This window comes from Salmo salar, chromosome ssa28 (assembly GCF_905237065.1).
Source record: "Salmo salar chromosome ssa28, Ssal_v3.1, whole genome shotgun sequence".
NCBI classification, from domain to species: Eukaryota; Metazoa; Chordata; class Actinopteri; order Salmoniformes; family Salmonidae; genus Salmo; species Salmo salar.
The window spans coordinates 16,787,406-16,793,139 of NC_059469.1; the positions used below are offsets into that span (position 1 = coordinate 16,787,406).

At 43.1% G+C, this 5,734-nt stretch overlaps 1 non-coding gene across 1 annotated transcript; it reads right to left on the minus strand.

The window, feature by feature from the left end:
• Nucleotides 1-534: 534 nt before the first annotated feature.
• On the minus strand, nucleotides 535-587 carry LOC123731488 (U7 small nuclear RNA). Its single transcript, XR_006762641.1, has one exon. It is a non-coding gene; the product is annotated as a U7 small nuclear RNA (small nuclear RNA).
• Between the last annotated feature and the right edge of the window lie 5,147 nt (nucleotides 588-5,734).

Consider the following 5,734-nt stretch of genomic DNA (forward strand, 5'->3'; position numbering starts at 1 on the left):
TTGAGAAAATTGAGACATGGATATGCCAGTCAGAGGGTGAATGGGAGAAACAAAAGATTTGAACAGGGTACAGTAGTAGGTGCCAGGCGCACCGGTTTGAGTGTGTCAAGAGCTGCAATGATTTTTTCACGCTCAACAGTTTCCTTTGTGTATCACGAATGGTCCACCAACCAAAGGACATCCAGACAACTTCACACAACTATGGGAAGCATTGGAGTCAACATGGGCCAACGTCCCTGTGGAATACATTTGACATCTTGTACAGTCCATGCCCTGAGGAATTGAGGCTGTTATGAGGGGAAAAAGAGGGTCCAACTCATTATTAGGAAGGTGTTCCTAATGTTTTGTACACTCAGTGTAAATGCTATAGTAATTACTGTAGTGTTTTTGCTGATTGTAGTATACTGTAGTATTTACTGTAGTGTTTTTGCGGGCTGTAGTATAGTATACTGTAGTATTTACTGTAGGGTTTTTGGGGACATTACTGTAGTATTTATTAAAGTGTTTTTTGTTGTTATCTTTGATATAGAGGTGGGGGGCTTTCTCCTTGAGGAAACCTACTGGAGAAATACTGACAGAGCACATTTTTCATAACCTGTAAGTAGGTAGGACCGGGTTCTGAACGGAGAGTTCAGAGCTTCTGCTCTTTTCTGTAAGCATAGGGAACACAGTATGGTCTTTACATGGCATGTAGGTTTCTCACTTACAGGTGGCACAAATTGGTATATAGGGGAAGGGAATGGGCAGGTTATAGGCAAATGAAATACTGTAGTATTTACTATAGTTCCCAAAAAAATGTTTTTGTAGACTGTAGTATTTTGAGAACATTTCTGTAGTATTTACTACAGTGTTTTTTGGTGTATAATGCTGTAGTATTTACAATAGTATTCTACAGTATACTACCAAATTCTTTACTAAGTACTACACATGATCAAGGGATACTACAGTACTATAGTATTCTACAGTTTAATACAGAATTATATAGTAATTACTGTATTATTATATCATAAAGTGAAGTATTTATGTGGTATATATATTCCCAAACAAAACATACAGTACCAGTCAAAGGTTTGGACACACCTGCTCATTCCAGGGTTTTCCTTTATTTTTACTATTTTCTACATTGTAGAATAATAGTGAAGACATCAAAACTATGAAATGACACATGGAATCATGTAGTAACCAAAAAGGTGTTAAACAAATCAAAATATATTTTAGATTTTAGATTCTTCAAAGTAGCCACCCTTTTCCTTGATGACAGCTTTACACACTCTTGTCATTCTATCATACAGCTTCATGAGGAATGCTTTTCCAACAGTCTTGAAGGAGTTCCCACATACGCTGAGCACTTGCGTGCTGCTTTTCCTTCACTCTCCAGTCCAACTCATCCCAAACCATCTCAATTGGGTCAGGTGATTGTGGAGGCCAGGCCATCTGATGCAGCACTCCATCACTCTCCTTCTTGGTCAAATAGTCCTTACACAGCCTGGAGGTGTGGATTGGGTCATTGTCCTGTTGAAAAACAAATGATAGTGGGACTAAGGCCAAACCAGATGGGATTGCGTATCGCTGCTGTATGCTGGAGTAGCCATGCTAGTTAAGTGTGCCTTGAATTCTAAATAAATCACTGACCGTGTCAACAGCAAAGCATCCCCACACCATCACACCTCCTCCTCCATGCTTCACGGTGGGAATCACACATGCGGAGATCATCCGTTCACCTACTCTGCATCTCACAAAGACACGGTGGTTGGAACCAAAAATATCACATCTGGACTCATCAGACCAAAGGACAGCCTTCCACCGGTCTAATGTCCAAGGGTTGTGTTTCTTGGCCGAAGCAAGTCTCTTCTTCTTATTGGTGTCCTTTAGTAGTGGTTTCTTTGCAGCAATTTGACCATGAAGGCCTGATTCATGCAGTCTCCTCTAAACAGTTGATGTTGAGATGTGCCTGTTACTGGAACTCTGTGAAGCATTTATTTGGGCTGCAATCTGAGGTGCAGTTAACGCTAATGAACTTATCCTCTGCAGCAGAGGTAACTCTGGGTCTTATTTTCCTGTGGCGGTCCTCATGAGAGACAGTTTTATCATAGCGCTTGATGGTTTTTTGCGACTGCACATAAAGAAACCTTCAAAGTTCTTGACATTTTCCAGATTGACTGACGTTCATGTCTTAAAGTAATTATGGACTGTCGTTTCTCTTTGCTTATTTTAGCTTTTTTTATGGACTTGGTATTTTACCAAATAGGGCTATCATCTGTATACCACCCATAACTTGTAACAACACAACTGATTGGCTCTAACGCATTAAGGAAAGAAATTCCACAAATGAACGTTTAACATGGCACACCTGTTAATTGAAATGCATTCCACGTGACTACCTCATGAACCTGCATGAGAGAATGCCAAGAGTGTGCAAAGCTGTCAAGGAAAAGGGTGGCTACTTTGAAGAATCTAAAATATATTTTGATTTGTTTAACACTTTTTTGGTTAGTACATGATTCCATATGTGTTATTTCATAGTTTTGATGTCTTCACTATTATTTTACAATGTGTAAAATAGTAAAAATGAATAAAAACCCTTGAATGAGTAGGTGTGTCCAAACATTTCACTGGTACTGTATATAAACCTACATACGAGGTTGGAATAATACTGTGACATTTAGAAAATTATGCCATTTTAGTGTAAGAGCTGTTTGAAAAGGCCTCCTAGAAGTTAAGCCTGGATTAGTTTGATTGAGTTTTGTCCTGCCTGGTGACATCACTAGGCGGTAAATTCGTTAATAGATCAATAACAAATTCCAAATATCTGCCAAAAACAGCTAGTTTTCAGTTTTCCCCTCCCAACTGAGACCACTCCCAGACAGTTCTAGCAAAATTCTTGCTTGAGAAATGCAGGCGCATACAGGGCGTTTAGAAGGAGGGGAACGTTTCGGAAGAAAATACCTTTAAGGAAGAGGGGCGCGTTTGGGAGGAAAGGAACAAGGGTTGGACATAAGGCCTGTGGGAGAGAGAAAAGAACCACAGACAGTTGAAGTGGGATTGGATTGGAGCAGGAAAGTGCAACCGGAGCCCTCTGTCCCTCATCCTCCTCCCCTTTCCCTTGAGGTGTGATTTACTAATCCTGCAGAGCCAGAGGAATGTTTCTCATAGTAAATTCAATAGACCCCGTATGTGTAAAGTCAGAGATTGATTAACTGAAAAAGGATCTCATGTCGTTTCTTGCAATAGCCCTTTGACTTTAAGGAGTATTTCCCTCAAAACTATGATTCCTAGAAAATGTGTCCGGAGACTTGGTCAACTTCACCAGATTTTTCAAAAATTCTACATGTATCGGAAATAAGCAGGGTCAGCTACACCATAAGCCAAGGACCCCTTCTTCATGTCCTCATATGTAGCACAACAAGACCACGAAAATATATCTATCATAGATCATATCATAACATGGGGCGCGGGAACCGGCTGAGGCAGGGGAGCCTGGCGATCCGGCGGAGGCATGAAAGCCTGATGAGCCGGTGGAAGCAGGGGAGCCTGGCGATCCGGCGGAGGCATGAAAGCCTGATGAGCCGGTGGAAGCAGGGGAGCCTGGCGATCCGGCGGAGGCATGAAAGCCTGATGAGCCGGTGGAAGCAGGGGAGCCTGGCGATCCGGCGGAGGCATGAAAGCCTGATGAGCCGGTGGAAGCAGGGGAGCCTGGCGATCTGGCGGAGGCATGAGAGCCTGTAGCGGCTCCCGGACCCGACGTCATTTACAATGACAATTTTTAATTTTTAATTAAACAACAAAACACTCCCTGATGCCTGCCTTAGGTGAGGTGTTATTCTGTAACGAGTGTGCTGAGTCGGGGAGAAAGTACAGGGAGTGAGTGTTTTAATAAATAAACAAAACAATAAACACGAAATACAAACAACGCACCGACATGAAACTGAGTCAATAACACCTGAGGAAAGAACCAAGGGGAGTGACAGATATAGGGAAGATAATCAAGGAGGTGATGCAGTCCAGGTGAGTGTCAGGAGGCGCTGGTGCACTTGATGATGGTGACAGGTGTGTGGGATAATCAGCAGCCTGATGACCTAGAGGCCGGAGAGGGAGTATACGTGACACTAGAGCTGGCCGCTGGGCCAAACTGACCAATCGGGTGTCACGCCCTGACCTGAGAGATCCATTTTATGTCTCTATTTAGGTTTGGTCAGGGTGTGATTTGGGTGGGCATTCTATGTCTGGTTTTCTATGTTTGGGATTGCTTTGTTTCGGCCGGGTATGGCTCCCAATCAGGAACAGCTGTACATCGTTGTTGCTGATTGGGAGTCATACTTAGGCAGCCTGTTTTTCCTTTGGGTTTTGTGGGTGAATGTTTTCTGTTTAGTTTTGTAACCTGACAGAACTGTTGCTGGTCGTTTTTGGTTTATTTTGTAAGTGTTCATTCGGTCCATTAAAATCTTTCAAGATGAACACATCCTCCGCTGCACCTTGGTCTCATTTTGACGACGGCCGTTACATCGGGGGAGAAGGGCCTTGGTCAGGGAGGTGACCAAGAACCCGATGGTCACTCTGACAGAGCTCTAGAGTTCCTCTGTGGAGATGGGAGAACCTTCCAGAAGGACAACCATCTCTGCAGCACTCCACCAATAAGGCCTTTATTGTAGTGGCCAGACGGAAGCCACTCCTCAATAAAAAGCACATGACAGCCCGCTTAGAGTTTTCCAAAAGGCACCTGAAGACTCTCAAACCATGAGAAACAAGATTCTCTTGTCTGATGAAACCAAGATTGAATTCTTTGGCCTGAATGCCAAGCGTCACATCTGGAGGAAACCAGGCACTGCTCATCATCTGGCCAATACCATCCCTACGTTGAAGCATGGTGGTGGCAGTATCATGCTGTGGGGATGTTTTTCAGTGCCAGAGACTGGGAGGCTAGTCAATGCTAGTCAGGATCGAGGCAAAGATGAACGGTGCAAAGTACAGAGAGATCCTTGATGAAAACCTGCTCCAGATTGCTCAGGACCTCAGACTGGGGTGAAGGTTCACCTTCCAACAGGACAATGACCCTAAGCACACAGCCAAGACAACACAGGAGTGGCTTTGGGACAAGTCTCTGAATGTCCTTGAGTAGCCCAGCTAGAGCCCGGACTTGAACCTGATCGAACATCTCTGGAGAGACCTGAAAATAGCTGTACAGCAACGCTCCCCATCCAATCTGACAGAGCTTGGGAGGATCTGCAGAGAAGAATGGAAGAAACTCCCCAAATACAGGTGTACCAAGCTTGTAGTGTCATACTCTAGAAGACTCAAGGCTGTAACTGCTGCCAAAGGTGCTTCAACAAAGTACTGAGATAAGGGTCTGAATACTTATGTAAATGTCATATTTCAGTTGTTGTTTTTTTATACATTTGCAAAAATGTCTACAAAACATGGGGTATTGTGTGTAGATTGATTAGAATATATATATATTTTAAATCAATTTTATAATAAGGCTGTAACATAACAAAATGTGAAAAAAGTCAAGGGGTCTGAATATTTTCAGAATGCACTGTATATAAAAATAAATTGGGGTCGGGGTCCCTTAGAGTCCGCGGGGTCCTATTCGCAGCGCGTTTTCTGGACATAGGGGTCATAACATATAATGCAGTGATAACCACATTTAACACCCATGACGCTTTGCGCATACAACTAAGGTAAGTACGGAGGTATGAAAGATACAACATTAAAGATCCAATGCAGCGTTTTTTAA